This window comes from Trichechus manatus, unplaced genomic scaffold, assembly GCF_000243295.1.
Source record: "Trichechus manatus latirostris isolate Lorelei unplaced genomic scaffold, TriManLat1.0 scaffold00100, whole genome shotgun sequence".
Taxonomy (NCBI): domain Eukaryota; kingdom Metazoa; phylum Chordata; class Mammalia; order Sirenia; family Trichechidae; genus Trichechus; species Trichechus manatus.
Genome location: NW_004444036.1, coordinates 7,539,700 through 7,549,990, shown reverse-complemented (window position 1 = coordinate 7,549,990; position 10,291 = coordinate 7,539,700). Strand labels below are relative to the sequence as shown.

At 36.7% G+C, this 10,291-nt stretch overlaps 1 non-coding gene across 1 annotated transcript; it reads right to left on the bottom strand.

Moving 5' to 3' along the window:
* Positions 1-9,842: 9,842 nt before the first annotated feature.
* Positions 9,843-9,916, bottom strand: TRNAI-AAU (transfer RNA isoleucine (anticodon AAU)). The gene has a single exon. It is a non-coding gene; the product is annotated as a tRNA-Ile (tRNA).
* Between the last annotated feature and the right edge of the window lie 375 nt (positions 9,917-10,291).

Below are 10,291 nucleotides of genomic sequence, written 5' to 3'. Positions count from 1 at the left end.
CTTCATTTGATGTTCTAGGGTTTCAGGATTGTTGATTCTCTGTTTGGCTTAGTTTTTCGGATCTTTGTTGTAGAGGGACGGCGTGGTGTTTCTGCCTAGGGCGCCATCTTGCCGGAAGTCTCCTGACTTGCTCTCTCTTGTGTTCAGTTGGGGCCTTCACAAATGTTCATATATCAGCACTTAGAAGCATTATGGATTGAATTCTGTACCCCTAAAATATGTATTGAAGTCCTAGCCGCATACCTGTGGATGTGATCCTGTTTGGAAATAGAATTTTCTTTGTTACGTTAATTAGGTCATACCTGAGCGAAGTGAGTCCTAAACCTAATCATTTCTGAGTTATAAAAAAGAACACAGTAGACACAGAGATCTTGTTTTTTTTTCCTCTTGCTCTCCTCAGAGTCCTAGAAAGTGAATAACCAGTAAACAAATGTCGCTGTCAATGACCTTGAAAGAGAGGTTAAATTCAAATTGCTGAATTTTTCTCAGATTCTGAATGAAAGAGAGTGAAGGATGAAGGGCAGGTTTCCATTTCCAATCTCAAGAGGGTGTCTTCTAGTGGTTGGAAATGAAAGTACCCCTTTGTTAATTGTTAAATAATCCTAGTGTGGAAACCTGGGGCCAGAGTTGGCTTTCTAATATTTCTTTGACTTCTAAAATTCTCATAGCATTTTAGTTCAGCTTCAACTGTGTCTCTTGTGACAGTATCTCAGATCTTAACAGCTGTGACTGCATTATTAAATGAGAATGCCAAGCAAAGGTAGGCACATGCCAGTCAATCAACTCAGATGTCAAGTTACATCAAGGATATGAAACAAAGTCTTTGGCTATTGCCTAGCATTCTGCATTCAGACCTGTGGTTGTTTCATTATTGTATAAAAACAATCAGATTCAATCCTTGAGACATAGAGATTAAAAATGTTATAATAGGAATAAATTCTACTCTGGGTTAAAAATTTATTTTTCTGTTAGAAAGGTAATTATTTTGGTTAAATATTTACATTGCCTAATTTAAAATCTAAATACCAATTTGAAAACTTAATGAATTACTTTTTCCTTTATCCCCATATTCCACTCTTCATTACCCCATAGGAAGCCATGTTAATGTCTTTTATTGCAAAATGTGTATTGTTGTTTTGCATACATCTACTTTAAAGGTTTTTTTAAACATAGCATTCTTTTTTCTTGGGTACAATGCATGTAGAAACCTTTGTGCTTTTAAAATATATTTTTTTTCAAATACTCACTAGTGCTAACTTAAGTGACACCCATGTGTTGTAAACTGAAGACTTCTGAGAAGGCTCTTCTTCCTGAAAATATCTTCCTCGTTGATTCCCAATCATTGAGTCAAAATATTTTTTGAAAGATAGATGAACTGAGTTACAGAAATAAAGGTAACTTGGCAAAAGTGTTACTCTAAGTCTCTAGAAGTTTTATGGCTAGAATCCTGCCCAGTAATCCCAGTGTTGAGATTTTATATTACAGGCAGTTAGAGGTACATTTTTACTTTTTCTTCTCTATGACCCACTTTAAAAAAGTGAATTCATCCAGGAAAGTGTTACTGGTTTGCTAAAAGTTCAGGATACAACTGGATGCCTAAAGGGTGCGACCAATGGAAGAAACAGAAGTAAAAAGGGAAGGAGCCCTGGTGGTGCAATGGTTAAACACTTGGCTGCTAGCTGCTCTTCGGGAGGAAAGACCTAGAGATCTGCTTCTGTAAAGATTACAGCCTAGGCAACCCTACAGGGTTCTTCTCTGTCCTATAGGGTTGCTATGTGTCAGAATAGACTTGACGGTGCACAACAACAGAATGTTTTTTTTTTTTCTTCTAACATGCCTCTGTCTGTCTGGGTGGTCTGGCTCCTGCCCTGTTCAGGGTCCTCCTTCCCCATTGGTGGCCACCTCTGGGAGCTGCCTGCCACTCTGTGTAATTTTGTTTCCCTCTGGGCAGCGAGTTAACTGCAGTGAGGATGGTCCTCTAATGGCGCTTCTCAATTTAGTAGCCCTCCCTAGTCTGGGAGCCATTTCAGGCACTCTTTTTTTTTTGGAATACAACAACACAATGTTTAAACAGTATTTTCAAGTATAGCAAAGATCAACTCTACATTCTTTACCATTGGAATCAGCCCCACCAGCTCTTGAACTCATTTTTAATTTAACATGTAGGATGTTAATCAAATCCTTCTTCTCAGCAGTTCTTATTGTACCTAACTCTTTTGGCACTAATGATCAACAAAGAATTTCCTAAACAGGCAAAAAGGAGTTTGGATGCTCCCTAATATTGGTACCTCTTTTGAAAAATGAGAAATGTTGCCATTTACAGAGATTTATTATGATCCTGATTTTTGCTAAGATTCTTGTCTGAAAAATTTGGCGTCAATTATTATTATCTTTAAATCTAATGCAGACAAAGGGTGGAGTTAATTATACTCCTCAGTTGAAGGCACACCATCATTGTTGGTTCATGCAGTGCCCTTGTCTTGTTTTCTTTCTCTTTATTTTCCTTTCTGTTTTCCCAGTCCCTACTCCCAAACATCTCCCTTGCCCATAGGCAACCACTTAATGGGATGAGGTCTACCCTTCATTTCTGTGTGGTCTTGAAAATATATATTGTTGTTTTGTGCTCATGAATTTTTAATAGAAATATTAATAGTATTGTATTATGAATCTTAATTTGTCCATTACTTTTCAGCACTATTTTTTATGTTCTTTCCAAGTTACTGTGTGTACATCTAGTCTATTACTTCACATTGCTTCATAGTAATCCATAGTATGCATTCATCACATTTTACTTACCCATTCCTCTGGTGATGACACATAGCTTATATCCAACTCCCTGTTACTACAAACAATGTTGTAATTAACATCCTTATATATGTCCTGTTACAGTTTGTGAGAAATTTTCTAAGGGATATATACCCATGAGCGAGAGTGGTAGGTCAAAAAATATAAACAAAACAAATCCAGTACTGTGGAGTTGATTCCAACTCACAGCGACCCTGTAGGACAGAGTAGACATGCCCCATAGGATTTCCATGGCTGTAATCTTTACAGGAGCAGACTGCCACATCTTTCTCCTGAGGAGCAGCTGGTGAGTTCGAACTGCCAACCTTTTGGTTTGCAGCTGAGCACTTTAACCACTGCACCACCAGGGTTCCTGTCAAACAGTTTAGATATACTTAATTTGACTAAGCACTGCCAGATTGCTTTCCAAAAAATATCCCACCACTCTACACTCTGTATTATCACATGCCCCCCAACACTTGGGATTATCCAGCTGTGGCCGATTGCATTTTCCACAGATGGCTGCAACAGTATCTCCCATTCTACATGGTGTTTCAGAAACTTGCCAGCCACCACAAGAAGTGGAGTTCAGTTTTCTTCCCTTTGAATGTGGGCAGGTTTTGTTTGTTTGTTTCAGCCACATGAATATGACAAAAGTGACACAATGTGACTGTTGAGGCTGGGTGATTTAGCTTTCACCCTGCTTGCTGGAATACTTGTACTGGAGCTGTCAGCTACCATGTAAGAGGTCTAACTTCCCTGAGGCTACCGTGCTGTGAGAAAGCCCAAACTAGCCCACGTCAGAGACTAAGGAAAAGGATACATGACAATAAAGAGGTCCCTGGCTGTCCCCTAGCTTCTCCAGCTCCAGACACTTTCTGACCTTGAGCCATAACCTGCCAGATGAACCCCTCCTGAATCCCTATCCCATAGGGATCTTGAAAAATAATGATTATTGCTGTTTAAAGCAACTAAGTGTTGTGGTAATTTGTAATGCAGCAATAGTAACAGGAATACCAGTTTTCTAAGTTTTGCAATTTGAACTGCTGACCTTTTGGTTAGCAGCCGAGCTCTTAACCACTGAGCCACCAGGGCTCCAAATAAAGTGATAGCTTAAATTAATTATTTGCATTTCTCTAATTACTAATAAACATCTCTTCATATGCTTGGGTTTCTTCTTGGGTTAATTGCCTGTTTATTTCCTTTGCCCATTTTTCTTTTGGGGTCTTGCTTTGTAGGTGTTCCTTTTATATTCCATATAGTAATCCTCTGTCAATTTTAGACGCTGTAAATTTCTTCCCCTGTTCGGTCTTCTGTCTGTTAACTTTGTCATTAAACAGGATACTTCATTTTGATATAATAATATTCATAACTTTTCTACCTTATAGATTGTACTTCTTGGATTTTGTGTGGAAGTCCTTGCCCATTCCCGGGTTATGAGGCTATTCTCCTTCATCTTTTATTAATTTATAGTTTTACTTTTCATATTTAGGTTTTGATGCACTTGAAGTGCAACTTTTGTAAGGAATTCTGTTTAATTTACTTCAAAAAAGGTTTTCCAGCATTGTACACTAATTCATCTTTTCTTCTTTGATTTGTGTATGGTGCCATATTTATTGTATATTAGGTTCATGGATCTGTTATGACTCTCTTCTATTCCACTGGTCTAGTATTTGTTTTTGCACCAAGACCATTTTGTCTTTTTTATTATGACTTTTAGTGTGTCTTAATATCTGGAAGGGCAATTCCTTCCTCTTCGATCATCTCTTTTGAAGTTGACTTAACTATTTGTAGACCTTTAGATTTCGGTGCACATTTTAGAAGAGGTTTATCAAGTTCGTCCAAATAAATCCAGCTAGAATTTTGATGGAATTGCTTTGAATTTATAGCAGTTGACATCTTTATAATATCAAGTCATCCCTTCAGGAGCATGGAATGCTCTTAATTTATTCAGATTTTCTTTTATATTCTTTCATAGAATTAAAAAAAAATCTCTGTAGCAGTTCTGTGTATTCTTGGTGAAGTTAATTCTTAGAAATTTTATACAATTTGGTGCTCTTATTAATGGTATCTTATGCTTGATTGATTTTCTAGTTGGTTATCTTTGATACAAAGAAATTCTGTTGATTTTTAAAATTGATCTTATATCCAGTAAGCTTGCTGAATTCTCCCATTAGAGTTTGCCTGTGATTCGGTTAGATGTTTCATGAGGTTGATCATATCATCTGCAAACAATGACAATTTATTCCCTTTATAAGAAAGTCCTGAGTCAAATTAATTTCACATTTTTAAACGCAATTTATTTGAAATAGATTTCAAGAAGAATGCTCAGTGCTACAGGGCTTAAGGATATTCAGACAAGAGTTTTCTTGAACCAAACTAGTACACGAAGAAGTATTTCTTTTTTAGTTTTCAAGAACACAAGAGAAAGCTCACTATTTTGGGGTTCTTTTAAAGTGTGGTCCATGAAACAATAAAATAGCCTTGGGGAATTCCACAGTATTTCATTTAATTTCAGCAAATGCTAATTGAACACTGCTATGTACAGAAATAGAGACAAAATTCCCTGCTCTAAGGTTGTTTCCATAGTTGGGAGGTGTTGAAGATACAAACAAGTACTTAACACTGTGAAAAATTGCTGTATGATGTCACCTGAGCAAGGAAGACCAGAGTGCTGAAATTTCTGCCTGTTTGGGGAGGGTTTTGAGTGTATATAAAGTGTTCGGATTTTAGTAATCCTCAATCTTTATCACATTTTCCTTTGGTTTGACCATGAAGGGGATAGGGAATCAAGTAATAAATCCTCCTAATTACTTCTTTGTTAATTTTCTAGATGACATTTATTAAAATTCTAAACAGACCCTTCATGAATACAAACATACTACTGATTAATAACCTCTCATTAGGGACAGAGGAAACTTGGCTAAGGTTCATCTGAAGTTTTGAAAATCCTGCCAAACAGTTCAGATAGTTAAAGTTTGCTGATTCTTAACTTCCAGACTGGTGCAGACATAGAAGTTAGAAACCAGTAATAGTCCCATAAATGGTTGTGTTTGAGTTAGGCATGGATGAAAGAGATTCACTTAATCCAAGTTTTCTTTGCATTATTTTATCAAGTGTGTTGTGATAGGGAGTTATTACTTGCAAGAATATGTGCACAGAGAAGGTGAATCAGACTGGTGGAATCTCTGTTACATCTAACAATATAGGTTGAAATTCTATACGAATAGAACATAGTGTTGGAAAAGGTCCTTTCTAAATGTAAAATATATACAAAATAAATAGCTCTAAAGAGCTATTGTCTCCAAAGCACACCCCAAAGAGCATGCCAGATAATCCATTGAATTTATTCAAACCTATACTTTTTAAATTAAAAAAAAAAAACAACTTTACTGATATTAAACATAAGGATTGACCTTGAAGCCCTCACCTGTTTTGGTTTTAAGAATGTGTTACATCATTTATGTGAGTTTCCCTTGAGGAAATGTGGACATTCCATTGTGTGGAGAGCTTGACAGTGACCCCCTCCCTCCTTCCTTCCCCACAGTATACTGTTAGGTATTATGTTTATGTTCTTTAAATTTTAGTAATGAGAGTTTGTTGCTTAATACCATGTAAATATGTAGAAAACAAAAACAATACAAAACTCTCATCAGCTTGCTTTATCAACTTGGAAACAGCTATAAAATCTTTCAGATGGTTTCAGTGAATTTTTATTTATTTATTCAGCCAGTTTTACAAATGTTTATTTAACTTCTGTTATTTACCTTCCAATTTGTTTGCAGTAACAACCTGTTTGCACAGAGGAAGGTGTAAATATATAAGCCAAAAATTTAATGAAATTCTTTGCATAATTAGATGAGATTTAAAAATGGTAATCATGGTTTAATAAGCACGGCCAATGATGCAGTTCTTCCATTTGGAACTATATAATCTTTGTGATAAATTTTCCACTATGACAGCCATCAAAACCAAATATATAAATCAACTGACTTAGAATTGGATCATAAAATGTTAACCCAAGATTTTAAAAAAATATATAGTTTATTGAAAGTGATGAAGCATTATTCAATTGCATTGCTCTCACTAAAATATGATGGCAGTGATAGTGGAAAAATGAGTAACTAATAAAATATCAAAATATTTTTAAATATTCATTTTTCTCATTTATTATAATTTATATTATTGGGTGAATTTTATAATGTACACAATGCATTTATATGGTAGTATACACATGTAATTTAGAAATACAGGTATGTATATTTGGAGTACATGTTAATTTTTTACTGATTTTATTAGAATGTAAACTCCACAAGCAAAGAGATTTTTGTCTGTTTTGTTCACTTATGTATCTCAAGAGTCTAGACTAGGGGTTGGAAAACTGTCACTGACCAAATCTGGCCTGCCTCCTGTTTTCATAAATAAAGTTTTATTGGAACACAGCCACACTCATTTATTTGCATATTTTCTATGGCTACTTTCCCACTGTAATGATGGTGTAAAGTAGGTGCAACAGGGTCTGTAAAGCTGAAAATACAATACTTACTGTCTGGCCCTTTACTGAAAAAGTATGCTGACCCCTGCCTAACACATAGTAGGTGATAAATAAATATCTGTTGAATGAGTGAATGAATGATTAGGATACATCGTCACAAAAGAGCCCCGGTAGTGCAGTAGTTAAGAGCCCAGGCTGCTAACAAAAAGATTGGCAGTTCAAATCCACCAGCCACTCCTTGGAAACCCTGTGGAGCAGTTCTTGGAGACCACAGCTTAAGAGCATAGAAGACCCTCTTCTGGCAGATCTTCTATAATTCAGGGTTGGCTTGTGAAATTTTTATGCCTGTTGATTATGTTTAAATTTGGCATAAACATGAAGAGAGCTTGTCTAAATTTTATGTTTCTGCCTTTTTTGCTGATTACATTTTAGAGGAATAGTTCTGAAGTTGTGTTTTGAGTTTCTAAGGAGGTAGCATTCTATTTCTCTGGGGTATTAACTTTCTTTGAAGAAGTGGTGAGGGAAGGGAAAGTGACTCTTATTCAAACTTCCCTAGAGGCAGAAGTGATGGTCAAAATATTTAACAATTACATAGTGTCATGGATTGAATTATGTTCCCCCAAAAATGTGTGCATCTATTTGGCTGGGCCATAATTCCCAGTATTGTGTGGTTGTCCTCCATTTTGTGATTGTAATTTTATGTTAAAGATGATTAGGGTGGGATTGTAACACCCTTACTGAGGTCACATCCCTGATCCAATGTAAAGGGAGTTTCCCTGGGGTGGGGGCTGCACTACCTTTTATCTTACAAGAGATAAAAAGGAAAGGGAAGCAAGTAGAGAGGGGGGACCTCATACCACCAAGAAAGCAGCGCCAGGAGCAGAGCACGTCCTTTGGACTCAGGGTCCCTGCACGGAGAAAGTCCTGGTCTGGGGGAAGGTTGATGAGATGCCTGACAGAGAGAGAAAGCCTTCCCCTAGAGCTGATGCCCTGAATTTGGACTTTTAGCCTACTTTACTGTGAAGAAATAAATTTCTCTTTGTTAAAGCCATTCTCTTGTGGTGTATCTGTTACAGCAGCACTAGATGACTAAGACACATAGCTTGGGCAGTGACCAATCTGAATAGAAATTTACAGTCAATGACCCTCTATCTTTACCACTCTTACTGATGTATACCAGTGAATTTCATCACTCTGTAGAGGTACTGTGTGTCATGTTAGAGGAGCTGGAGTCTTGAGGGGGAGCTCCAGTGGGCATTGTAGAACCTTGAATTTGAGGAAGCAAGAGCTTTTATTCAGTCGTTTCACTCAATGCAAGAGACATCCATCTACAGTAAATGGCTATGCAGACCCTGTTTGAGTTTTTCTCATGACAGAGAATCATTAATTTACAACAAAGCCCATTCTTCCATTGGCAGATTTGATTGTTAGGATTTTCTTTCTTGGATTGAGCCAAAATGGTAATTATAATTTCACTTTCTTTACTTAAAATTCCAAACCAGCAGAATATGATAGATATTTTTTTCTTGAGATAGGTAAAGTTATTTCTGTTCTGACTTTCTTTTTAAGATACAGAGACTTTTTTAAAAAAGTAGCATTACTACCATCATTATATTCCAGATTGTAGTATAAAATATAAATTTGAATATAATAAAATTGTGGGATGGTCAGCTCAATAATCAGAAATTGGAGCCATTGTGATAAAAACAAAATGTGTAATCCCTTCACCTGCCATCTTTTAGTAGAATTAAAGTTTTCTCGCGTACCTTAGGTATCTTATTTTGATACTTTGCAAAGTCATTGGTATTATAGCTGCAATATTGGGTTATACAATATGAGTAAAAATTATATTCCAGCACCTATCCTATTTTTTGCCCCAGCTTCTAACATCCTGGAAAGGAAGGTGAAGATCATTAACATACTTAACCTCTGTTGAACTTGAACAGAGAGAAACCCAGGGATTGGACTGTGAGTATTAGGATAATCTGACCATGAACGTGCTGGCCAGAGAGCAAGGATGCCTGAGACCTGCCCCAAGGAGGACAATTAATCATTACCCCCTTTGTAAGTTAGCTTTGAAAAACACCACGTGTGGGCTCTTTTTACTTTCTCACTTGTATAACTTGTATTTTTTAACTTGTGTTTTCTGAACATTGTCCAGTGAGCATAAATATTTATACAATCAGAAAAGAAATGCTATTTTCGTTTAAGACCACGAGGACTTAAAAGAGAGCCCCCACAAGCTTAGTCACTCTGAAACAAACGAGCAAAATACCTAAAGACAAACAGATACAGAAGGATGCATAAATCAACCTGTGATGCATCAATATTACAAAATACAAACCTCCTCTATCACTCAGCTCTTCCTTATCAGGGCAACGTAATAAATAAGTCGTTGTTGTTGTTAGGTGCCATCAAGTGGGTTGCCGCTCATAGTGACCCTGTAGGACAGAGTAGAACTGCCCCATAGGGTTTCCAAGGAGCGGCTGGTAGATTTGAACTGCTGACCTTTTGGTTAGCAGCTGAGCTCTTAACCACTAAGCCACCAGGGCTCCAGAGAAGGTGGCCCGTATGGGGATCAAACCCACGACCTTGGTGTTATTAGCACCATGCTCTAACTAATTGAGCTAACCAGCCAGTAGATGGGAAAGATGAAATTATTGTTATTTCAAGGCTTCTTGTTAGGAGGTAAAAAGGGTTTTGTGTGAAGTGAGAGTGGAAAGAACCAATTTAAACTGGAAACTTTTTCCCCCTTATAAGTACAGAGAAGATGTGTTTTCATACATTTGAAAGACTTATTGTCTGTAGTCAATACCTTTGGGTTTTTCATATTTGATTTTTACATACACATGTGTCCCGTTTTAAAATATGTTATTAGATCTACTTAGATGTGGAAATGATCAATGAACTTCTGAATTTGTGAAATCATCCTTGCCACTGGATGTACTAAGCTTAAACCTAACCAGATAGACTTTGCCCATCCTATTAAAGATGTTTAGGGAACTGCTGGTT